Source organism: Aplidium turbinatum, chromosome 14, assembly GCF_918807975.1.
Source record: "Aplidium turbinatum chromosome 14, kaAplTurb1.1, whole genome shotgun sequence".
Taxonomy (NCBI): Eukaryota; Metazoa; Chordata; class Ascidiacea; order Aplousobranchia; family Polyclinidae; genus Aplidium; species Aplidium turbinatum.
The window spans coordinates 3,562,220-3,589,415 of record NC_137485.1 but is presented as its reverse complement, the minus strand read 5'-3'; the positions used below and the strand labels follow the sequence as shown (position 1 = coordinate 3,589,415).

Sequence of the window (27,196 nt, the reverse complement as noted above, 5' to 3'; positions counted from 1 at the left end):
GAGATATTAAAAGAAAAATCTGACTTGGCGATTGTACATGTTCTTTGTGTTTAACATGCTACCATAAAAAAACGATTTTCAATAAAATTTTGCCCCATTTTGGTCTGATCAGCATTCCGCGCGTGCTTGAGTCAGAGCTTTCAACACGGGAATGGGCGTGAGCAGCGCAGCGTGCGACTGTACAGTCTACGTCACTATAGACTAGCAATCAGCTGATCGCGCAATAGTTGTTACTGCGGGCGATTTAACTGTAGGCTATGTAAGTATGTACATCAAAACATCAGATTTTAATATCAAAACACCAGACAGTTTGCTCAAAACATCAGATCTGATGTTAAAACATCAGATGTGGTAACGTGGCTTTTGTTATTGCTGTCCAGTGTTTTTTTAAGGTGTTTTGGGGGACCGAAACGGTCCCCTAAATTTCTCCAGCGGTTTCCCAAAATTTGGACTTGCAACTACAGTAAAAAAGTAATGGTTGTTTCCCGCTATGTCTTGTCGATAATACGAATATAGCCTACGATCAATAGTTCACGTCCGGAAAAAAGTAAAGTGGAGCATGGCCACCTGGAGATGCGGCCTGATTTGTCACATTTTGCAGATTTTAATTACAGCTACTGCTAGTGCTTGACTGACATTTTTTGAGATGTTTTTACTTTTTGCGGTTTCCTAATGACAAAAAACTTTTTTGTTGCCTTGGGGAAGCAGTAGCAAATGAGAAAAAGTAAGTTGAAAAACGCAAAATCAGACTGTTATTCAAAATTAACAGTCTGACTAAAATTTACAAAATCAAATTTTCTTTGTTTTTCAACATGTGAGGATGTTAAAACCTATTGTGTCATCTGGAGAAAAGAATAAAGAAAGCGTAAACATCTAATTTTTAGAAAAATTTATTTAAACGTTCGCCCAAAGTTAGAAAAACCTGGAAATTTCTGCAAAATGTGACAAATCAGGCCGTATCTTTAGGTGGCCATGAGTGGAGGTACAGCTAACAGCTGAATCAAAGAGTTATTCACAAAAGTAATGTAATGTAAAACACCAGTAATGTCTTATACGATACGCATGGTTGCGGTTACCTCTTCGGGCAGTGCAATACGTAAAAGTGCCTACCAACAAGCACACTTTGTTGGATTGTGCAGCAAACTTGTTTGGCGGCCGTGTTGGGCAGGCTGTTTGGTCGCTGTCACAATCATTTAAGCTGTGCCTTGTCGAATAATTCATTTTATGTTGCGTTAATTGTATGTAGTTTAAATGCCTAGGTTTGTACCGCATCTTTAGAGATTAATGTTCGTCCTAAAGTAACCTTTGAAATCAGAAATAACGTAATAATTGCTTTTCTTGCGAAACCTAGATTTGAGGTAATTCTATTTCTTCTGGACTCTTCTCTGACTTAAACTACTGTGATTGTGCACTGCCAGTAGCCTAATAAATAATTCGTTCAAGCAAATGTGGCTATTATTTGGTATTTAAATGAAACACTTGCGGTCTCTTAAAACTACTTAGCGGTCACCCAAACCAAACCTTAAAAAAAAACCTGTTGCTGTCGATAATGACGTATTCTCGAGCAGTGTTTGCACTTTTTGGTCATTTACTCATTTTGAAAAAATTAAAAATAAATAAAACATTGGACTTTGGGCCTTGCCAGTGCCTTTGAAAACAAATGTTTTTCGGTAATTCTTTTTGAAATGTATTCTTGAATGTTCAGCTTACGCGTTTTAATGCTTAATTCTCGTTTGAAAATTTCATTTAGTATGCCTTTAAATGCTTCTCGAAAAAACTGTCCAGCAAATGCTGCAATGGCTTTTTCTAGTGGCAGGCAGTCTTCTACAGCAACCAACACATACGATTCTCCAACTTCGAGCGATAACAGACAACCTACATCACAACATCTGAGTGAAGAAGAAAAGCGAAATCTCAAAGCGATGTTTCCTTGCCAGAATCCAACCAATCCGCACATGAGGGAAGCTCATTCTCGTTTGCAGACGTTTTTGGACAACCCAGGCACTTGGCCAGTGCATAGAATTCGTGCCTCTCCTCAAGAGATTGTGGATGCAGGGAGGTACCACCTTGGAGAGAAGGATCGTGCGAAGTGCTGGTATTGCAATGGAGGATTGCAGAACGGGGATCGGGATGACAATCCATGGGAGGAGCACGCCAAATGGTTCCTCATGTGTGAATAAGTCTTTCAACAAAAGGGACCTTCTTTCGTTCATGATATCTTTGCTAGACTTCCCAATGTGAGAAGACCGGTACTTTACAATCCTACCATAATATCTGCAACTGATCATTCGAGAGAAGTTCAATCTGGGCCAAGGTAAATGATTTTTGCGTTAACAAAAAGACCAACACTTACTCAATGATAAAGCGTGTGTTGTATTTGTAAAAGGCTTCATTTTTACATTTTATTTTATTATTACAAGTTTTCAATCTCTGAAGCTTTTTAGACTTCTGTTCAAATCACGTTTCATACGAAATGTGGCACATGATTTTAATAATTTATTGTTATTTATTAAACATTTTACTAATCGCGTTTCGTATGTTTTATATTTTCATGCCTTCCATCCTTTTCTGTGATTTTACAGACTATCAGAAAACAGGCTTTCAAATTTTTCTTGCTACGAAGCCATGTAAGCCTCATTGGGATAGTTAAGCCATACAGATGACGATTGAAAGGACAAAATATGAATGTTGCTGATGATGCGTGTAAAGTTATTCCGTTAGATCAGGGGTCACCAACTGGCGGACCGCGGAAGGTATCAGCGTACAAGTATAACCAAAAATACTTTTTTTGAGGAGTTAAAGAGCATGAAGGCAAAAAATACTTTCCGGGAAGCATATTTTCGCTTTGCATACGATTTCAGCTACCGACCAATCAGATTGTAATTCTAGGTGGGGGTTGCTTAAAGTTATTCCAATGCGATGTCCACTGGACATTGTCCACTAAATGTCCAGCCACACTGTCCCAGTGGTTGATTAAAAAGTCTGTTTTCCAATTTCTGTGAGCATAGGGTTGCTTATTTAAAGTTTGCAAATGTCATCTAAACACTAGTGTGCGTTTCACCGTTATTGTGTTTCACGAACAGTGTTCTCTTTATACAAGTTTTTGTTGGCAAAATAGGTCGGTGTGCCAACTCAATTTATAATAAATTGGCAAAATATTGTATATAAATTTAAAGACTTTTTCTGATTGTATTACGACGATATTTAGCTTAGTATAGCAAAATGTTTTTTTTTTAAAGAAATATGGAACGCTTCACGATTATGCGTGTCATCCGTGCGCAGGGACCATGCTAATGTTCTCTGTATCGTTCCAATTTTAGACTTTTAGTGTAATGTAAATGTACTGCCGAAGCAAGTACTGCAAAATGTTGTTAATCAACAAATTCTTGCCACGCTGATAAGCACCGCAAGTGACAGTTGTCTATAATAAAAGAAAGACGGTTTTATACACTCTCACAGAAAAGATGAAAAACCAACTCATTGCTTTTTTAGAGGGAAGGCTGTTCATGAGTTACGATAGAATTACGATTTTTCGGTGATTTCCACAAGCGTCTGTTTCATGGTGCCTGGTGTCTTTTTCCCTGTTATTGGAGCCTATTTTTGCTGATATGTTTGCAGGTCACTATTGTTGCATGTATTGCGATGTGTCCAACATTTCCTTGTTTAATTGCAAGATATCATTTGTGAAGCGAAGTGACAACACCACTCTTGCTTGGCGATGAATATTCTGATGAAACCACTCGCCTCGCTATAAGTGCACAAAACAAGTGGCCTCGTTTATTAGGCATTGTTAAAAAAGTCAAAAGTGTTGTAAAAGGAGCTTGGCCTGGCAGTAGCGTTGTTCGATTAATTTTGTTGCTGCGGTATTCTAATATACATAATACATATGAACAACATGTAACGCTTGGTACTGGGTACGAAATGCGTTCTTTTCTAGCATAAGAGTCAACCTACCTAAAATTTTATTAGTACGGCCCGCCACAGCTCTCCTTAGTGCCAAAGTGGCCCGCATGCAAAAAAGGTTGGTGACCCCTGCGTTAGATTGATTAAGACTTTTATTTTTTAGATTTATTTATTACTTATTTATTGCCACTAAGAAAAGCATTTAAATCACTGACTTTTGTACTAACACTGTAAAATGAAAACATCGTACCACTTTGAAGAACTTGTTGCCAATTTAACCGCATAAACAGAAAACATAATTTATGAGTGAAACTACCAAGCCTGCTGCCCTGCTAACTGACATTGTACCTGACGGACGGTGCCTAGTCCCTACTCGTGACCCACCAGGGCAAAGAAGCGTTTACATCACACCAGGTAAGTACAGCACGCACATCGCACACACAAGGTAGCTACTTTAACAAGTAAAAATTCTGCCACTGAAATTGACTAAAATGACACCACCAACCAATCATATGCTACGTTGCCTCTGACGTCAAAAGCGCGAAAATCCAAATTGAAAATGCGCGAATACCCAAATTGAAAACGCGCGAAAACCATAAGCTGCAACCGAAATTGACTTCACGCCATGAAGAAAAGAGACTCCAAAGTACAAACGAGAGAAGAATAGAGAACAATTTCCAACGTGGAAAGAAGGAAAACAACAATCACGTGATGGTGATGATGCCCGATGCGGCAAGTGAAATATAAAAAGGCTTCTCGCTTGCTTTTGAATCTTTATTCTCATTTCTCGAACTGTAGCAATTATGTACATTGTACCTGACGGACGGTGCCTAGCCCTTACTCGTAATCCACCAGGTAAAGAAGTGTTTATATCCCACCAGGCCAAAGAAGTGTTTATATCCCACCAGGCCAAAGAAGCGTTTATATCCCACCAGGTATAACGCAATGAAGAAAAGAGACTCCAAATAAGCAAAGATGTGAAGAAAAGACTAGAGGTTGCTGAGATGTGGTTTCTCAGAAGGATGTTGATGATATCTTTGGACTAAAAAGAAGAGTAATGACGAAGTTATGAAATTGGCAAATGCAGAAAGGAGATTAATAACAACAGTTAGAAGGCGCCAGATGCAATTTGTAGGTCATATCCACAGACATGGAGATTTGGAAAATTAGCACTATTGGGGATGATGCAGGGAAAAAGAAGCAGAGGTCGACAAAGGTGAACTTATTTAAACAGCTTGAATCAATGGGCCACAAACACAACAGTCAAAACGAACGATTTCATACGAATGGCAACTGACAGAGAAGTATAGAAGACCATGATCGCCAACGTCTGTATCAGATCAGGCACATAGCCTAATCATCATTCTCGAACTGACAACTTTTATTTTTTAGACTTAATTAGATTAAGACTTTTATTTTTTAGATTTATTTATTACTTATTTATTGCCACTAAGAAAAGCATTTAAATCACTGACTTTTGTACTAACACTGTAAAATGAAAACATCGTACCACTTTGAAGAACTTGTTGCCAATTTAACCGCATAAACAGAAAACATAATTTATGAGTGAAACTACCAAGCCTGCTGCCCTGCTAACTGACATTGTACCTGACGGACGGTGCCTAGCCCCTACTCGTGACCCACCAGGGCAAAGAAGCGTTTACATCACACCAGGTAAGTACAGCACGCACATCGCACACACAAGGTAGCTACTTTAACAAGTAAAAATTCTGCCACTGAAATTGACTAAAATGACACCACCAACCAATCATATGCTACGTTGCCTCTGACGTCAAAAGCGCGAAAATCCAAATTGAAAATGCGCGAATACCCAAATTGAAAACGCGCGAAAACCATAAGCTGCAACCGAAATTGACTTCACGCCATGAAGAAAAGAGACTCCAAAGTACAAACGAGAGAAGAATAGAGAACAATTTCCAACGTGGAAAGAAGGAAAACAACAATCACGTGATGGTGATGATGCCCGATGCGGCAAGTGAAATATAAAAAGGCTTCTCGCTTGCTTTTGAATCTTTATTCTCATTTCTCGAACTGTAGCAATTATGTACATTATACCTGACGGACGGTGCCTAGCCCCTACTCGTAATCCACCAGGTAAAGAAGTGTTTATATCCCACCAGGCCAAAGAAGTGTTTATATCCCACCAGGCCAAAGAAGCGTTTATATCCCACCAGGTATAACGCAATGAAGAAAAGAGACTCCAAATAAGCAAAGATGTGAAGAAAAGACTAGAGGTTGCTGAGATGTGGTTTCTCAGAAGGATGTTGATGATATCTTTGGACTAAAAAGAAGAGTAATGACGAAGTTATGAAATTGGCAAATGCAGAAAGGAGATTAATTACAACAGTTAGAAGGCGCCAGATGCAATTTGTAGGTCATATCCACAGACATGGAGATTTGGAAAATTAGCACTATTGGGGATGATGCAGGGAAAAAGAAGCAGAGGTCGACAAAGGTGAACTTATTTAAACAGCTTGAATCAATGGGCCACAAACACAACAGTCAAAACGAACGATTTCATACGAATGGCAAATGACAGAGAAGTATGGAAGACCATGATCGCCAACGTCTGTATCAGATCAGGCACATAGCCTAATCATCATTCTCGAACTGACAACTTTTATTTTTTAGACTTAATTAGATTAAGACTTTTATTTTTTAGATTTGTTTATTACTTATTTATTGCCACTAAGAAAAGCATTTAAATCACTGACTTTTGTACTAACACTGTAAAATGAAAACATCGTACCACTTTGAAGAACTTGTTGCCAATTTAACCGCATAAACAGAAAACATAATTTATGAGTGAAACTACCAAGCCTGCTGCCCTGCTAACTGACATTGTACCTGACGGACGGTGCCTAGCCCCTACTCGTGACCCACCAGGGCAAAGAAGCGTTTACATCACACCAGGTAAGTACAGCACGCACATCGCACACACAAGGTAGCTACTTTAACAAGTAAAAATTCTGCCACTGAAATTGACTAAAATGACACCACCAACCAATCATATGCTACGTTGCCTCTGACGTCAAAAGCGCGAAAATCCAAATTGAAAATGCGCGAATACCCAAATTGAAAACGCGCGAAAACCATAAGCTGCAACCGAAATTGACTTCACGCCATGAAGAAAAGAGACTCCAAAGTACAAACGAGAGAAGAATAGAGAACAATTTCCAACGTGGAAAGAAGGAAAACAACAATCACGTGATGGTGATGATGCCCGATGCGGCAAGTGAAATATAAAAAGGCTTCTCGCTTGCTTTTGAATCTTTATTCTCATTTCTCGAACTGTAGCAATTATGTACATTGTACCTGACGGACGGTGCCTAGCCCCTACTCGTAATCCACCAGGTAAAGAAGTGTTTATATCCCACCAGGCCAAAGAAGTATTTATATCCCACCAGGCCAAAGAAGCGTTTATATCCCACCAGGTATAACGCAATGAAGAAAAGAGACTCCAAATAAGCAAAGATGTGAAGAAAAGACTAGAGGTTGCTGAGATGTGGTTTCTCAGAAGGATGTTGATGGTATCTTTGGACTAAAAAGAAGAGTAATGACGAAGTTATGAAATTGGCAAATGCAGAAAGGAGATTAATAACAACAGTTAGAAGGCGCCAGATGCAATTTGTAGGTCATATCCACAGACATGGAGATTTGGAAAATTAGCACTATTGGGGATGATGCAGGGAAAAAGAAGCAGAGGTCGACAAAGGTGAACTTATTTAAACAGCTTGAATCAATGGGCCACAAACACAACAGTCAAAACGAACGATTTCATACGAATGGCAACTGACAGAGAAGTATGGAAGACCATGATCGCCAACGTCTGTATCAGATCAGGCACATAGCCTAATCATCATTCTCGAACTGACAACGCCTTGGTAGATTATTCCCGGCAGTTTCGCATACTTGTCGAGGCTTTTGACTTTTGATTGACAGGGTGAAGTTTCTGATAACTATGGAAGAGTTGTTGCCGGAAATTATTTCATCCACTACCCGCTGAAAGGAGAACAGTCCTGAAATGCGTAGTTCCGACGCACACCCCAAAGGCCGAACCAGCGCATAACCATTGAGCTATAACGGGGTAGATGATTTTAGGTACCATCACTGAACATAGAGCCCACCACTGGTGAATTTCGGGGGGGAGAGATGGCGATCACATGACCCTGTCCGCGAATCTACAGAACAGCACTGTTGGTGACATGTGTCTCCTGAAAAAGTACAGCTATTGCTTTGTTGGCCTTCACCAACGGTTGTCGTATGTCGATTTTAGACCTGGTCAAGCCGTTTACATTTTTCTGCAGCAGAGTGATACGTTTTACATTAGTAATCTTCTTACGTTAGTTGCAATACTTAGATAGCGAATTGTGAAAATATGACTTAATAAATTTTTATGTCGTTTTTCTTCGTGAGGTAAATGAAATATAAGAATTAAAGGTTACAGACATAGCAGGTTGTTAGGTGTAATGCCTCCCCTGATCATGTGCTCTTGCTAGGACATGTAGGCTATATCCACCTTAACAAAAGGCATTATGCTACAACTGAATGTAGACCTGACAAGAGACAAAGCCTCGGTACTTGAATATCTGACCAACACTACTCTCAAAGCCACGGTCATCCTGCTGTAACTTACTACAGGAAACACTAAACTTTTATCACAAATGTGTTTTTGTGGCATTAGTGCAAAATTTTTTTTTTTCAGGGGAAGAATTAATAAGACATAAGGCTATTGGCAACCTACGGCTGAATAGGCTATTGAAAATAATGCTTTTAACAAAACAGAAGAACATTCTTGAGGCTCTTTTACTTGGCTTGGCCACAGCTGCAGCTTGTCAAAGTGAAAGGTACCTGCTTAATTATAAAGATTGCTACTTTGTTTAAAATGTTCAACATGCCGTTTAAGGCAGGTATTGACAGTCTAGCTTACGACTCGATGGCCACACTTGGCACGCAAGTAATTTCCATTGGCATCTAGCCAGTGCTGTATTCGTAAAAAAGCACATGGTGTAGCCTACTGCCAGATTAGCCAAAATGATAAATAATACACAACTTGCCAAATATAAATCTTTATTTTACCATAAAATGAATTATCAACATCAAAATTGGACGAATGGTACAAAATTCTTTATTTTTCTATGAATACATTCCAAACAGCCTGCCGAGAGGAATCTACATTTTTATCCTTATAACAAATTTGGGATCTAGTAGTGGTCAAGAATCAGTAAGGATAGCATAGGCACTCTCTTTAGAAAACCAGAGGCTATACTATAGTTGCTTGAAAAAGCAGAGAGTATACTGCGTATACCGCCGTATACCCTCGAATACAGCACTGCATCTAGACGCATCTTGATAAGGCAAAGACGCATAGCATACATCCAAAAAGAAGTAAAGTTGACACCCTTCTGGGTGTTTTTTTACTGTGAGTGATAATAATAAAACAGATAATTAAAAAATATTGAATAAAACAGATACCTTTAATTTCCCTGTCAAGTGCAACGAATTAATTTGTCAATTTTTAAAATAACTTTGATGGACTCCCCCTTCCCCCATACCTCTCAACAGGAAGTAGATAGCCTCCACACACCTTCATTTTGAGACCCTCTATTCTTCGGGCCTAGTCTCTGATAAATGCTAAAGCCTTTTGAGGTAATTAAAATCATTTTGAAAAAAAAATTAATATTGTGTCTCATATTGTATTAGGTCATCATCATCAGTCATCATCTCCGCCTGCGGCAGATTGCGCATCAACATGGCTTATTTGCTTCCAAGAGTGGCGATTTTGAGCCAACTCGCCCAGTGTCGTCAAGTGGAGTGCGGTCCATGATTGAATGTTGTCTTGCCATCGTTTTGGTAGTCTGCCACGTTTTCTTTTTTCTTCTACTTTGCCTTCTGTGCAAACTTTGCTGATTCCGAATTGTGATCTTTTAGTGTGGCCGAACAGTTTTAAAACTTTTGATTTTATTATTGCTGCAATTGGATGTAGTTTTGTCATAGTTAGAAGATCTATTTTCGTGTGATCAAGTAACCTTTTGTTGGTCATGCTTCTCATGATGTGATTTTGGAAGGTAGTGAGTTTTTTCATTGTTGATGATGTCCAATTTACGCATTCTAGACCGTACAGCACGACTGGTAAAACGTAGGTGTTGAAAATTTTTGCTTTCAGTTTGATTGGGAGTCTATTGGATGTTAGAATCTTTTTGTTTTTTTCAAATGCTGCCCAGCCTAAACCAATTCGGTGTTGCACTGCAGTCTTTCCATCGTTGGTTGCGGATAGTCGGTGGCCAAGATATATGAATTCTGATACTTGTTCTATTTGTTTCCCATAGAGAGTGAGATTGAGTGTGTTGTTAGTTTTGTCGGTTGTCATACATTTGGTTTTGGACTGTGTCTCATATCGTACAAAAAAAAAACGTTTGAATAATTTTTTTTATTAAAAACATTAACTCCATCCATCATATAGGGTTAAGGTCTGCGTTTTCCTGTTTGCCTCCCTTAACTATTGTTAGCACACTAATTATTGAAAGCCTTGAAGTTGGCACATGATTACCAAAAATTTGTCGGCCCTTGGTTTGCGAGGTCACTTAGATTTTGAAAATCAATGAAAAACATCAAAAAAACTTTCTTAAGTGATATAATAATAAATTTTGGTAAAGCAAAAATTGTTATAAAAGCTTATTGTGGTTTTCTGCCAAAAGAATAAAAGTTTTCGTTTTAAAGAACTGTTACAGTAGCCTAAAAGCTTTCAACTCATCTTTGCTTGTAAATGAATCTAATCCTGTTGTCAGTTTTAGATACTTGTAAGTAACGCACCAAAGTAAAGTATTTGTCTAATCTTTATTTTGCAATTCACACAGATCGTTTTTTCGATCAATTTCGATGAAGTAACTTTTAAAAGAACGTTTTTGTTATTTTATTATTTCAGCGCAAACAACCTTGAAGAGTTTGAGGAAACTACAAAATTTGTCGACAATGTAGTTAAGGTGAGGCCTTTTTGTCGCTTGTGCATTTCTTCGTTCGTAGTTGTCTGAAGATAAAGGTGAAAAAATGTTCACAAAAACCAAAATGCTTAATGACGTGCATGCAATGTACCGTGTAATTTGCCGCGTTCCACGCATAATGCCTTTGGCCAACGCAACTGTTGAGTTGCGCTTCCACTCTGTTTACTTGCTTGTTATGTTGAGGACCAGCTCACTGGCCGAGTGGTTACGCCTTCGGCTCTGGTGCTGGTAGATCTGAGATCGATTCCAGGTCGGGTCAAACCGAAGACTTTAAAAACGGTACCGATTGTGTTCTCTTCTGCATAGAGCAGTGAGAATGAGTCGGGTAATAATGTGATAACATCGTAAACCTGATTTAAATGACAAAATGAGCCCTGTCGCTAAAAGACCTTAGCTGTTGTAGAGCGACAATAAATGAAACCATAACATTATTATTATGTTATGTTAAGGTGCGGTTCCGGTGGATAATCTTATTTGTCTGAAGTACTAATTCATTTGTTTATATTTATTTAGATGTTCCATTTAGTTTGTTAAAGCTAGTATAAGCTTGCGTAATAAAATATGGATTAGCTCACGACAAATTAACAAACTTTGCAATTTGTGACCAATCTTTTCACATCATCTATCGAGTATGGCAAATCCATTGTTCTTATAATAACTTGCCATACTCGATAGATGATGAAACAGTTCCTAAGCGAGAGAGGCATATCCACACAGTGGCTTAGCCAGAAAAAAATTTTGTGGGGGCCAAATATTTGATGGATCGATGAGAACGACAAAGTGTTTGATTAAAGACATCGCCACCTGATTTGCAGTGCAGTGGCGTATCCTGGTGGGTTGAGCAAAGGAAGCAATAAAAGTGGTATGGGGTTGGAGCGTGCCGAAGGCACGCGTATATTGAAGGGGAGTCCGGGGGCGTGCTCCCCCGGAAAATTTTTGCAAAATTACACTAAAATAATAGATTATAGCGCTTTCTGGAAACACTTTTAGGGTAATATTTGCATGAAATTTATTAGCAGATAAACAGCTATTAACTTATTAAAGATAGCTCTTGCACACCTACGGGAAAAAACTATGGCTAAAATTAAAGAACACCGAAAAATTCAGCTACACAAAAACTAAAAAACTACACAAAAATCCAACCGAGTAAGCGATTCTGAAATTGCTTCCACAGATTAGTTAAAAGAAGCGTAAATCGCGTAAACTTTGCGCGATTTACGATTTGCAAAATTTATTGGTGTCTTTCTGTGTGTCTAAAATAAGTCCTGAGGGGAGTTAATAGCCAGATGTCTTGAAAAACAATATAAATTTCTACAAATTTTATTATATTTTCAACAAAGGGCTCAACTTCGGAATTCAAACTTGGAAAATTTGGGGGGGAGGCCACTTTCGCCCCCCCCCCCCCCTGGCTACGCCTATGTATCCACAACATATTCTTCAGTGTATAATTCGCGTGGCAATTCACAGTGCGAATGTTATAATGGTGTTGTTTGGAATGCAATTAAGTTAGCTCTTCGCACTAAAAATTGCAAATTGGAAATTGGTTGTTCCTGAAGTATTGCATTCACTTCGATGGTTATTATGCACAGCCACAAATCGTCGTCGTGTCGTAAAATACGCTTACGCGGATGACCTGGCAATTTTCCACTCCACAAAGTCGTGGGAAAATCTAGAAGACACCTTGAGCCAGGACATGAACACTCTCTCAGCTTATCTCCAGAACTGGCGACTGAAACTCAGCGAAACCAAAACTGTGGCAGCAGCTTTCCACCTCCACAATCGGGAAGCTGATCGTGAGCTACACGTCCAGAACAACGGAAAATCTCTGTCCTTCTGCCCCGAACCAAGATATCTAGGGGTGACACTAGACAGATCGCTCACATACCGCCACCATTTGGTGTCACTGTGCAAGAAACTGACACCCCGCGCTGCGCTACTCAAGCGCCTGGCAGGCTCTAGCTGGGGGGCGAGGGCTGACACTTTGCGTATAGCAACCTTAGCCCTTGTGTACTCCTCAGCAGAGTACTGTGCACCTGTTTGGTGCCGCAGTGCTCACTGTCATAACATCGACACTGCCATGAACAGCGCCCTGCGCACAGTGACCGGATGCCTGCGTCCCACACCATTGGGCAATCTCCCCATTCTCGCTGGCATCCAACCTGCTGAGCTTCGTCGCGAAGAAGCCACTCTGTCCCTCGGTCGACAGGCCCTGGAGCCTAACCACCTGCTCCACCACAAGATCTCTGCTCTCCCAAACGAGCGCCCCCGTTGACTGAAATCAAGACACCCATTCGTGCCAGCCGCTCAACTTCTCATCAACGAAGCTGATGCACAAGACATCTCTGCGGCTACTTGGGCGGACCATAAATGGAGTTCTGAATGGAAGTCAAGCGCCACCAGACTCTATTCGTTCATCCCCGACACCGACACGCGCCCCATCGGCCTGACACTACCAAGACAGGCATGGGTGCGCCTCAACCGTCTCCGTACGGGCGTCGGGCTTTTCCGTTCAACCATGCACCAATGGGAATGGCCTCTTCCTCCTCCTGTGAATGTGGTGCCGAGGAACAGACCGCAGACCACATCATCAAAGACTGCTCCATCTTCAAGCCATCTAACGGAGTGGAAGGTCTGCGTGTCGTGGATGATGAAACCAAAGACTGGCTGCTCTCCAGTAGCCTTCCAGTGTAGTCCGGGAACATCGTGAATCTGGGGTGGTAAAAGGATAGACCCTCGGCTCCAGAGGCTCACACGACGACGACGACGAGCCACAAATGATGAAACGCCTCACGAAAGACTTTTCAACTTTCTACGACGCTCAACTTTTGGGTTATGTGTACCTTCGTGGTTGACTGAAGAAGACAAGGTACTCATAAAACGTTTTGTACGCAACAAGTACGATCCACTAGCAGACGAGGTTCAACTTGTGAATGCAAATCCAAACTATGCTGTGGTAAAGTTTCCAAATGAAAGGGAAGCAACTGTATCTGCCAGAGACTTGGAAGCGCCAGGACGAGACTTTGCCGAGCGGTCAACCCTGCTGAAGTGGAGAAATCGAATGATGTGAACTCCAGAGTTATAAATGTTTCTGAAGACGTCGAACGTGAATTTACTTGTGAGAGGAGCTCTGTTGACAATTATACGGTTATCAACACGCAACCTATTGAATCTAATGTTGAATTGAAAACACAGAAAAACTGGCGTTCTGTTCGTATAAAAAAGAAAAATTCAAAAAAGCTGAACTATAATTGAACGTTTGCGTATTTATAGTACTGTAATTTTTATAAATGGATGAATGTCGTGTAATTTGCGTTGTACAGTAGAAACTCTTGCCGCGTTCTACGCATAATTCTTCTTCTTTCGTATGAGAGGTTGGTTTTAGGACTACATTTCATTGAGGTCAAATGTCCGGGCATTCTTCAAGCAGCCACTTGATTGTAGAGTCCTCCAGCGTTGACAGGCCAACTACCCTTGGAGGAGTAAACGTCGGGCAGTGGTAGGGGATGTGATCTACTGTCTGTTCCTCTGCACCACAGTTGCATGCCGCAGATGTTAATAGGCCCCATTTGTGCATCAAGGAAGCAAAGCGCCGAGTACCCGTGCGAAGGTGATTCAACCGTACCCAGGCAGGTCGCCTGAGCTCCATTCCTGGTGGCATGGGTCCAGCGTCAGGGACAAAGGTGTGGAATCTGGAAGTGTTGTTTGACCACTCCTCATGCCAGGTATGTATTAGTGTTCCAGGATGAGGCACTGGTGTTGTGCTCCAGCAAGGATTGTGCTTGAGCGACAAAGGGGCTTCTTGATTTAAGGCGTTTCTGTATTACCGATCTGGTGATGTAGCTGTGGAGCGCGTGGAGTAGCTCCAGTGACCGGCGAAGCTCAGCAGGGGTGATGCCTGAAAGAACTGGTAAAAACTCAGTAGGTGTAGGTTTCAGGCATCCCGATACAATACGCAAGGCGTCGTTGATGGGTTTGTCGAGCAAGTGAATATGAGCACTACGACACCATACAGGGGCGCAGTACTCCGCGGTGGAATGGACAATAATGCATAATGGACAATAAATAAATACGCATAATGCCTTTGGCCAACGCAACTGTAGAGTTGGCGCTTCCACTCTGTTTACTTGCTTGTTATGTTGAGGTGCGGTTCAGGTTGATATCTTACTTGTCTGAAGTACTAAGCTTAATTCATTTGTTTATATTTATTTAGATGTTCTATTTAGTTTGTTAAATGTACCATAAGCTTGCGTAATAATGTATGTATTAGTTCACGACACAATGAAGACCTTAGTTCAAAACTTCATTGTTCATAGAAGACCTTGTTTGGCACTGCAGACTATCTGAGATGATGGTATCCTTGAGGGTGGAAGGAAAAGACATCTGATCTTTTAGTGCTACAAATTTATTTAAAAATTAAAAGAAAACGTAGGAAATTTAATCTGATGAAACACCTTTCGGAATGGTCCGTTCATCACAAACCAGTCGTATTTCTTCTGCATAATGTACTGTAGCTGATAGACCTCAAAGGCCATGCAAAGAGTGGAAACTTTTTTATGCTGTTTAAACATTACTTTATTGCAACTTGATTTTCTTCATTATTTGCAGAAGTTTCATCATTCTAACCCCATCCAAACATTGAATCAAGCCATAGAAACTGATGCCTTCTTTACAGGTTGGTAAGCTGCACTAACGATATTAACAATGCTTATTTCTGATTACGTGGCATCTCTCTCTAAAGCAGTGGTTCTCAAACTTTTTCAGCTTGTGGCACATTAGAAAAAATATAAAACGCACGCGGCACACTTACAAAAGAAGAAAAATTGCTTTAAAAAAAATTATTTTCACGTGTCAATGCGATGGATGTGCTTGTTTATACCAATATAAGCTTCGACTGAAACGAGGTTGCATTGTTGACAAACATTAAAACATATACGGTACCCGAATTTCATCGTCAATTTCAAGCAGTCTCTTTCGTTTACAGCTTTTAATTTCAGTCAAAACAGAAAAGCCATGTTCACATAGCCATGAAGATGCAAATGGCAATAAAATTTTGATTGCTTTTGCACGGATCATGAAATAGAATTTGGAAACAAACAGCCAAAACGCATCCAAGTTTTTTTGTGGAAACAGCGTTTGAAAAAATGGGTTGTTTCGTAAATCAATGAGCTGTTCTTCTTCTGCAGAAATATTGCTTGATTTATTGCTTCCAAATGGTGGGAAGTAATGTTAAGAATAGCAATAGCCAACATAGCAGCCCAATAGTGACGTGGCAATTACCCTGCTGTATCGGCAATGCTATAATTGGTTTCATCGTCACATGTGCTTATTTATCATCTATTGAAGGAGTTAAAGCGCTTTTAAGTCGCATGCTTGTCTGAATGGCTTATTTTAAATATTTATACAGTTCTTTTCCAAAGTTTCAAAAAGATTCGCGGCACACTTGAGAATCTGTGGCGGCACACTAGTGTGCCGCGGCACACAGTTTGAGAATCACTGCTCTAAAGCATCACAAGCAAGATTTTTGCTCGCATTCTTCTTGACCGTCTACTCATGCAAGCTGAGGATGTACTTCAAGAATACCAACGTGGCTTTAAAGTTTAGACTTTTTCGAGAAAAAAAATAGGAAACAAAAGTCTCGGGAGAAAAGTGGGACTCGAAAAAAAGATTAAATAAACCACGTTCCCCACCATCCATAGAAAGTGACTTTTTCCCACGTCTATTCTACTACAGACTGAGCCCCCTAAGCGATATCTGACGTCATCGACAATACCAATGCTTGGATACGAGCTACTAGAGCCTACGTCCCTACGATAATATCTGTTTTGATGGCACCAAAAAGAAGTGGCCTCAAAGAGAAAAAATGAAACAAAAACCATGTCTTTACTAGAGCCTACAATTGCAAACCTATTACCAGACAAGTGTGACGTAAAATGAAGTAACGTAAAGGTAAAAAATGTAGAAAAAATCAATGGCCCAGCTTTTAATTGCTGACCTTCGTAAGAAAAAACACGTTTGGTGAAAACAGAGATTTTTTTAACAAATTTGGTTTTATGGCGTGCATGGCTCAATGATTAACTGGTATGAAGAGTAACGAGTGGATATTTTCCCAAACACTTTTTCCGCTAAAAGATTCAGTTAGAAAGGTCCATATAATTTTTGTAGGCCTACTGTAAAAAGTTGTACCTATGGCATATCAAAAATGCATCATTCATGAAAGCTGTAAATGTCACTAGAAAAGTTAGCTCACTTTTGTAAAACAAGTACATCGTACATTATAGGCTACACTATCAGGGGGTAGCCAGCACAAAATGTCGGAAGGGAGCAAACCAGTATTATTTGCAAATAAAATCCGGCAACGAGTCGACGAAGACAAAGCACCCGGAGGGCCCTCCAGAAAATTTTGAAAGAAATAACTCAAAATTGCGTATTTTAAGATAACTTTCAACCTAAATCAATAGTAAAAATCGGTCAAAAGATGCTGTAACACAGGTTGAAGTATTTTATTAAAATAGTTCGGAGAGCAATTGACCCTCTCCCGACTAAGCCCCTACACACTATGATGAGTGTAAAAGCTTACTTTATTTGTTATTTGCTTCGAACAGGAATAAGAAAACAACAATTGACTTTCTGCAAAAAAATGATACAAGACAGCATAGACGGGATATTAGAAGAGGCCAAACTCGAAAGTCAGAAGAAACAAACAAAAGTACGAACAATACGTTATGTTTTATTTTTCTTTAATTTCAAATTGTTACTTTGTTGTTAAAAATTACCAAAGCTTCGTCGCTGCACTGGAGCGTAAAGACTTTACGTCACATTACTTGACCATTTATGTTTTAGACAAATTCTAATCCAAATGAGGATGAAGAGAAGAAAATGAACATGGTAATTTACAACCTTGGCTTTTTTCTTCTGGCTGCCATTATGATTGCCGCATATTGGAATTACTCACAAAACATCCACAGAAAGTAAGAATAATAATTTATGTGATGATTGCATTTCAACATTTTACTTTCCTTTTCTGATTTTGTTGGAAAGCGTTAAAAACTTTTAACTATTTGAATTTCCAACCGAACACATTTGAAGTGCACTGCGGATAGAAAATCATAATTTTTGCTTTGATCAACAATCTTGTTGTTTAGCTTGACAGCAGTTTCACTCCTCCAAAATTGAGCATTTTCAAATATCAGCAAGTAAAACAATCAAGTCTGGCAACTAAATAAATTTTATTTGTAACCCTTTTTCCGTCGTAAAGGCGACTTCATCAGTACTCTTATTCAAATGAAAATAATAAAATAATTTTTTTTATTTAGTTGCCAAACCTGTTTGTTTTATTTAATGATCTTATTCGTTTGACTGCATTCGATCCTAAAAAAATTAAATCTGAAATTCTCCCAACAAAAAAAAGGCAGAACGGAGGTTTAAGAGAGACTAAGGAGGTTTAAGGTTTAAAATATGTTGTGAATCTTATCATCCTTTCATCAATTTTGTCTAGTCCAATCAATTTGTCGTACCTAGTCTTCCAAAACTGAGCATTTTCAAAGATGAATCCAGTCATCTTCTCATTAATTTTATAGTTGTTGTGTAATAAAGTAGACGCTGCTAATGCTGATGTCGCTTAATCTCCGTTCGGACTTATCAATGTTACGGAAAGTTATGTCATACAACAATCCATCAGCTAGTTCTATTTGAATAAGATACTGAAGAATACTTTTACAATGGCAAAACCTTTATGAATAAATCATACAAATTACCAAATCCGGCTGATTTTATTTATTTTATCTGTTGTTATTGTCTGACGTTACTTTGCACCAAAAGTTAATGAAGCGTGACCTACCGATAAACAAGACATTCTCCATAAAATCATTAGGTTGGTTTTGTTAACAGTTCAGTTGTTGTATTTTTAGTCCTTTTTGCAGCTTTCGTCCTCCGAATCAAGTTCATCCAGTAGGTGACATCATGGCTGAAAATTGAAGATAAAAACAAAAGTCATTATTATTATGATGACATTTATTTTCCCAATATTGCTGTGTTTTTGTGTTGTAGGCTACTTCACAATTTTTGCCAGGCAACGTTATGCAATATAGTAATATATGCAACAAAGTTTGAAACGTTTTCTTTGACCTTAAGTGGACGACGTATTGTGAGAGCAACAATAACAACGATAACATAACGAGAGCAACGTTGATCACAATAATTAATATTTAAAAATATATTTTGTCCTGAAGCCGTTAAAAGCTTAAAACATTAATAAAAAGTCTGCGCATAGTGTGACAGAAAGCTTTGAATTGATTTCTTTATATTTGATGGGAAAATGATAAATTACAAAACGCCATGCTGTTGTGTCCTACGGGCCACGTGGTTTTGTGTAGTTTGGGCCAGTGGCCCAAATAACACTTCTGGCGATGAGGCTAAATTTATAGTAAAGTTTCATAAAAATGTATACATAAGGACCAGGACCAAGAATTGGTACATTGTGCTGGTCTAACTCACACAAAGTTATTATAGAGACAATTGCCAATAAATATTTTTTGCTGTTTGTGTATTAGCTTTTTACTGTGTGCTGTATTTCTAGTTTTTTGTTTTGATTAAAATGTTTAATTATTGAATTATTTTAATTTATTTGAGAAATGTGTAATATGGGTTGCCCGACTCCTCAGCCCTGGTAAAAACTGATATTATTGTATGTTACTTCTGTACATAGCCGTAGGAGATAGGGGGCAGAGGGGGCGACCGCCTAATTTAACAGTTTAGTAACTTTTTATATTTGTTTATAGTGTTGTATTTTGTATGAAATGCGATATAAAATGTAGCATAACTTTAGTGTTGCAATTTGGGCAGAATGTTAAGTTTCGATTCACTACCTGCAGAAACTAAACGTAACATAATGCAATTGGCGAGCTGAAGTAAGGTTATCACAGGTATTCGTTAGGGTATAGCCTACACACTAGCTTACATTTCTCCATCGGTAGAATTTTAAAACCCTGCTGGGTACTGGTAACCTTATAAGGATTTTTTCTTCTTTATATCCTACTGATGTAGTTGTTTGTAAAAATATTTGGGCAAAAATATCCACTTATTGGACAAATCAATCTTACCAAGAGAAATGCTATGCTCACAAAACTAACTTAAACACTGCAAAGATAACTTATCATTTTTAAATATGGCCAAACAAGTTAAACATTTGTCATAAATTTAAAAAATCAACAGTTGCGAGGCCGCATATAGCCTACACCACTTTTTTGAGTATTTGATCCCAGCAACTAACCATTGGCCTGCACAAAGTGAAAAATTAGATTAAATGAAAACAGTTGGTGTATTTTCTAGCGTTTGATTTCATGTTTTCGTGGGCTACAGTTTAATTGTTTTTTATAAAGAAATTTTTGTATATACTGCTGTTTGTCTTTGCCTGTCCTAGGATTGATATGCTCAGCTGTTTACCATCTATAATACAGTATTATAGCAACAATGATCAAATATAAAGGAAAGTATTCTGTTACAGTATTTTTTCATCCCGTTTATGCAATTGATGCAGCAACGACATACAGTGGGTTATCGGTACAGCACCACCACCATAGTACTCTAAAAGGAGGACGACAGTTGTATGGAGTGCTGACAAAGTCATTTTGCGTTTTTGTTGTCGGTATGCTGGTGCACTCTAATCAAACGGACTTCCAGCTCAGTGGCCGGGTAGTTTCGCGTTGTTCCAGTGCTGGTAGATATAAGATCAATTTCAGGTCGGGCCAAACCGAAGACTTTAAAAATGGTCAGATTTTAGTATGGTCACTGGTCAGGTTCTGACATGTAGGCTACCCACAAAATACCTGTCAGTGTTGCAAGATGTCTACGAGTAACTTTGAACACCAACCAATTTATTGTTCATTAAAAAAAAGATGTATCAGGCAATGCAGACAGTGCTGTTGGTAATGTGGTCTGTATTTTTGGCAAGCATTAAGTTTGAAGTTATTACCCATGGGTCGTTTTTCTTTAGTGCTTGCGATTATATAGTGTAGCTGCTTGATTTTGAAGTAAGAATATCTCTGTGATGATGTTCTGAACGAACATTAACTATGGTATTAATATTTGTAATAATTATATACAAGTAGTTTTGTTCAAAGGTGAAAAATTGATGCGCATTGCATGATAAGCTGTCAACTTCTTTTCAGGCTGTGGGGTTTGAAGTAGCATGAATGCAATGTTATTGGTTTGATAAGCAAATAAGTTTTCATTTTAGTTTTTTTCAATGCAAATTTACAAATATTGATTCTTTGGAGTATCGTTACAATTGCCTGCCTAGTGATCGATTTCGAGTAATGGGTAGAACCAAATTTAAATCATACGTAGAGTAGACAACCGGAAACAGACATTGCCGTCGGCTGCAGCGTGGGTCAGGTGTATGTCGGAAAGCGTACACCGACGCATAGCGCTCAAGTCCGCTTTCCCGCAATGCAGGATAAAGATAAACAAACAAAACAATGAAGAGATTGAGCTACTTTTGGTCTGGCCTGTTATTGCAATTAGACTGGAGATTTTCAATTAATCTGGCGACATGGATATTCAGCCAATGTTGTCTAATTGTTGCTGAAAATCTCAGTTTAAATTGTTGTTTAATCCAAGTAGGCCTAATATATATATTTTTTGTGCCACAAGGAAGTTTCAATTTGATGGTTTCTTTAATTGGGTCACAGACAGGTCTATGAATGTAGATCAGGGGTCACCAACTGGCGGCCCACTAGCTGCATGCGGCCCGCCACGCTGTTATGTGCGGCCCCCGGAAGGTATCAGCGTACAAGTATAACCAAACATAGCCTACTTTTTTTGAGGAGTTAAAGAGCATGAAGGCAAAAAATACTTTCTGGGAAGCATATTTTTGCTTTGCATACGATTCCACCGACCGACCAATCAGATTGTAGTTCTAGGTGGGGTCGCTTAAAGTTATTCCAATGCGATGTCCAGCCATACTGTCCCAGTGGTTGTTTAAAGCGTTTGTGTCTGTGACCATAGGGTTGCTTATTTTAAGTTTGTAAATGTCATGTAAACACTAGTGTGCGTTTCATTGTTATTGTGTTTCACGAGCAGTGTTCCCTTTATCAAGCCCGTAGCCAGACGTTCTCAAGGGGGGCTCCCAAATCCAAAGATATGGACCTTTTGAAAACACTTTTTTCTTGAAAACTATTTGAAAACTCTTTTTTGAAAACTTTTTTTCTTCTTGAAAACTTTTTTTTTCTTATTTGAAAACTCTTTTTCTTTTTGAAAACTTTTTTTTTCTTATTCACTTTCTTCGAATTTCGAAATTGTCTATGAGCATTGAGCAGAGGGTTGCTTATTTTAAGTTTGCAAATGTCATGTAAACATTAGTGTGCGTTTCACTGTTATTGTGTTTCACAAGCATTGTTCCCTTTATGCAAGTTTTTGTTGACAAAATAGGTCGGTGTGCCAACGTCTCCGCCCCGTTAGCTCAGTGGTTACGCGCCCAGCTCAAGATCACGCGGCGCAAGTTCGACTCTCGAGTTGTGCGCTAAAGTAACGCATTTTCAGAACTGCTCTCCCTTCAGCGGCACCTAGTGAATGGAATAAGTCCCTGGCAACAACACTTCAACAATCGAAAAACTTCACTCTGCCAATCTCGATTACCGGCCCTGCGTCAAAAGCCTCTACATGTATACGAAACTACCAGGAATAACTAGTCAAGGCTTTGTCAGTCCGAGGATAAAGATTCAAAACCAACCAACCAACCCAATATATAATAAATTGGCAAAATATTATATATAAGTTTAAAGACTTTTTCTGGCTGTATTATGAAAATATTTAGCTTAGTACTGCAAAATGTTGTTAATCAACAATTCTTGCCATGATGACAAGCACCGCAAGTGACAGTTGTCTAATAATTACAGAAAGACGGTTTTATAGACTCTCACGAAAAAATCAAAAACCAACTCATTGCTTTTTTAGAGGGAAGACTGTTCATGAATTACGTTAGAAACGTTTTTTCGTTGATTTCCACAAGCGGTTGTTTCATGGTGCCTGGTTTCTTTTTCCCTGTCATTGGAGCCTATTTTTCGCTGATATGTTTGCAGGTCACTAATTGTTGCCTGTATTGCGATGTGTCAAACATTTCCTTGTTTACTGAAACTGTTAATTGCAAGATATCTTTTGTGAAGCGAAGTGACAACACCACTCTTGCTTGGCGACGAATATTCTGATGAAACCGCTCGGCTCGCTATAAGTGTGCAAAATAAGTGGCCTCGTTTATTAGGCATTGTCAAAAAAGTCAAAAGTGTTGTTCAAGGAGCTTGGCCTGGCAGTAGCGTGGTTCGATTAATTTTGTTGCTGCGGTAGTCTAACATAAATATGAACAATATGTAACGCTGGATACTGGGTACGAAATGCGTTCTTTTCTAGCATAAGAGTCAACCTACCTAACAATTTATTAGTGCGGCCCGCCACAGCTCTTCTTAGTGCCAAAGTGGCCCGCATGCAAAAAAGGTTGGTGACCCCTGATGTAAATGAAAGTTAATTCAGTCTTGTTTTGCTGTTGTACTAACGCCACCTAACGGAGTGGAAGGTCTGCGTGTCATGGATGATGAAACCAAAGACTGGTTGCTCTCTAGCAGCCTTCCAGTGTAGTCCGGGAACATCGTGAATATGGGGTGGTAAAAGGATAGACCCTCGGCCCCAGAGGCTCACACGACGACGACGACGACTGTACATTTTTGGCTATGTTTTCGTACACGGCCAAGTTGATGCCTGTGTAGTTGTTAGACTACACTACCTTAGCAATTGTAGGTAATGTTGCGTTTCTGAAAAACTTTTACAAAGACAAAATTTGGGAAAATTTTGTTCGCCTCCCAAAAGGTTTTACTCTCCTACGGCTATGCTTCTGTATCATACTTTGCAAGCCGCGTTACCAATTGTTCGCCCAATTGTCCGCCCCGTCAGCTCAGTAGTTACGCGCCCGGCTCAAGATCACGCGGCGCTGGTTCGACTCTCGGGGTGTGCGCTTGAGCAACGCATTTAAGGACTGCTCTCCATTCAGGGGCACCTAGTGAATGGAATAATTCCCCGGCAACAACACTTCAACAATCGAAAAACTTCACTCTGCCAATCTCGGTAACCGGCCCTGTGTCAAGAGCCTCTACAAGTATGCGAAACTACCAGGAATAACTAGTCAAGGCTTTGTCAGTCCGAGGATAAAGATTCAAAACCAACCAACCAAATATGTTGATGAAAATAAACAAACGTCTCCAGGTTCAAAGAGACCCCTCTCTTGAGACAAAATAAGTGACAAGTTCTGGTCGTTTGGAAAATATCGCCAATCAAATCAGTTGAGTTTTACTGAGTCGGTTAGCGCCTTTGTAACATGCAAGTCGCTGCACCAGATGAAGTTTATTAATAACCAATCAGAAGATAAGATTTAAACCAGCTAATTACAGTCGTGCGACTCATGCACGTTAGAAAGTAAATTAAATGAACGTTTCGCCGTCGTAACTCTCTGGTTAGGGCTAAGGAATGACCGTTTTGATGGCGTGGATTCGATTCCCACCCGGGCCATTACTCTTTTTTCTGTAATTTTTTAACATAGTTCAAAGGAAGAATCAACTCTCTGGCTGAGTGCTAAAAAGCTCACAATGCTGCAGTCAGCTGGTTCATAAAGAAAATTGCCCTATGTTAAATTATCTTCCGGTCAAAACACTCCATCTGCTGCAGCGACCTACAGATCACAAGTACACAGGTTAGTTAAATTACGAGCCTTGTACAAAATTATTTTTTAATGCCGAACATTAACCGCTTTTTAAGATTTAACTTGTTTCTTTTGTCTTGACTAGAAAAAATTGCAGGTCTCTGTTTAGTACGCTTAGGTTCAGCTAGCTAAATCCAAAAGTTTTTGTTCTTTTGTAATTAATTTGAAATGTATTTAATTTTGTATGAATTAAGACAAACCCCAAGTACTTATTCTGAACAGCACGTTAGTATGAATAGCAGGGCTGTGAAATCGGGCAAAAAATATACGATTTCAAGTCCTCAGTTAATAATTAGCCGACGCCTGCTTCAGCGTTGCCAAATTTTAGAAGGCTACCAAATTTTTCTGAATTTTTGTCCTTTTTATTTCTTTAAAAATAAATTTCAAATTTCAAATTTCAAAAATAAAACTAAATTTGTAATCTAAATTAAAACCGCGACTTTCACAAAAATGACAAGAATCAACACTTCTATTTTGTGGTAAAGGTTTGGAACGCAATTTGGAAAATAAGAAGCAATATTTTGAAAAAATATATTACAAACAAAAATTGTATTGTTCATCGTTTTTTATCAAGCTGGATTCGACCGTTTTTTCAACGACTCCAACTCCGGACATGCCAAAATCCCATCGAATCCGACCACGACTCTTACTTTACAGCTCCTAATGAATAGTCCATAGTCAGGTCATTCTCAGGATGCTTGGTCTTATAGCGTCAAACGAAACAACAACAAATTTGCCGCTTTTCTAATCCTTCAAAGTTCAGTGGCATTAAAACGATGAAAACAACGTTAGTTTGGACAGGACTCTCACGTACCGACACCACTTGGAATCACTTCGCAAGAAAGTAACATCACGCGTTGCCCTTATTCGTCGACTGGCAGGTACGAGCTGGGGTGCGACAGCAACAACTCTGCGCACCACAACCCTGGCTGTTGTCCATTCCACTGCGGAGTACTGCGCCCATGTATGGTGTCGTAGTGCTCATACTCACTTGCTCGACAGACCCATCAACGACGCCTTGCGTGTTGTATCGGGATGCCTGAAACCTACACCTACTGAGTTTTTACCAGTTCTTTTATGCATCGCCCCTGCTGAGCTTCCCCGCAAAGCTGCCACACTCTCCCTGGCTCGCCGGTCACTGGAGCCACACCACGCGCTCCACAGCTACATCACCAGATCAGTAACAAAGAAACGCCTCTAATCGAGAAGCCCCATTCGTCGCTCAAGCACAATCCTTGTTGGAGTACAACACCAGTGCCTCATCCTGGATCACCAATACCTGGCAAGAGGAGTGGACACACAACAGCTCCAGACTCCACACCTTTGTCCCCGACGCTGGACCCATGCCACCAGGAAAGGAGCTCAGACGACCTGCCTGGGTACGGTTGAATCGCCTCCGCACGGGTGTTGGGCGCTTCGCATCCTTGATGCACAAATGGGGCCCATCAACATCTGCGGCATGCAACTGTGGTGCAGAGGAACAGACAGCAGATCACTTCCTCTACCACTGCCCAATGAAATTGACCCCAATGAAATGTAGTCCAAAAAACCAACCTCTCATACGAAAGAAGATGAAAATAAGCTAACGTTTACTGCCAAAGTGATTTTACAAAAAGAAATTCATATTGCAGAAGTTAGAAAGTGAAAACTTGCAACACTTCTTCACGAAATTCTTCAATTATTTTACCTTATTTGAGATTCCACAAATATTACACCAAAAAATCTTTATAGAAAATCAGCCTAAAAAACAGATCAAAATAATTCAAACGCCGCCAAAAAAAAAAACGAAGAAACGCGCCAAAGAAACGTGGCTGCATAGCCCAGTGGTGAGAGCCCTGGAACGGTAATCGAAAGGGCGCCGGTTTGACACCGCTCAAGAGCATGCGGCTGTGTCTTTAGCAAGACGCTTAAAGGCACGCCTGAAGGTGGACACGAAGATTGGCTTCCTTGCCTTCCCGTCCACTTAATATAAATCTTCAACCACCGGGTGGAAGCCTGCATACAACAAACAAAAAAAAATAATAATAAAACGAAAATTGACAAACAAACTCGTGACAAAGCTTTTGATACTTGTTATAGAAAAAAACAAAACGCTTTTCTGGAAAAATTTTATTTACCACCAGTTGGCGCTAACGATCAATGATTAGGCAGATCATCTGATGATGAACTGTTTTATTTTGATCAACGACGCACGAGTACAAAATAATTGACACGGCGGGAAGAACACAATAAATATAGCCAGGTCAGAGACTTTAAAGAACCGGCCTGCCACGCCCCGTGGCGGCGGGGAGCGGCGTGATTATGGGGTGGCGATGCACCCGGAAGGAAAGTCCACCAGCTTAGGTCGCGGGGGCCAGACTGGGGAGTCTAGGTACCTGTGGAAGGAAAGTGTGGATCGAGAATTTTGTGCGAATCGTCCGCAAAAGTTAGAATGGCGGAACGGGTTTAGCTTTCTGCAAACGCAAAAAGGTCAGCTCACAACGGGCCGGGCGACAGTGCCGGGCCGTCGTGAGCTTTACACTGGCCCGGC

The 27,196-nt window shown here is 39.8% G+C and overlaps 1 protein-coding gene and 1 non-coding gene across 2 annotated transcripts in view; both read right to left on the bottom strand.

Moving 5' to 3' along the window:
* The window catches only part of LOC145783065 (baculoviral IAP repeat-containing protein 8-like), a 145,470-nt gene that overhangs the window by 105,735 nt on the left and 12,539 nt on the right, over positions 1 to 27,196 (bottom strand). The window lies entirely within an intron of this gene.
* On the bottom strand, positions 3,238 to 3,339 carry LOC145783737 (U6 spliceosomal RNA). Its single transcript, XR_014290954.1, has one exon. It is a non-coding gene; the product is annotated as a U6 spliceosomal RNA (small nuclear RNA).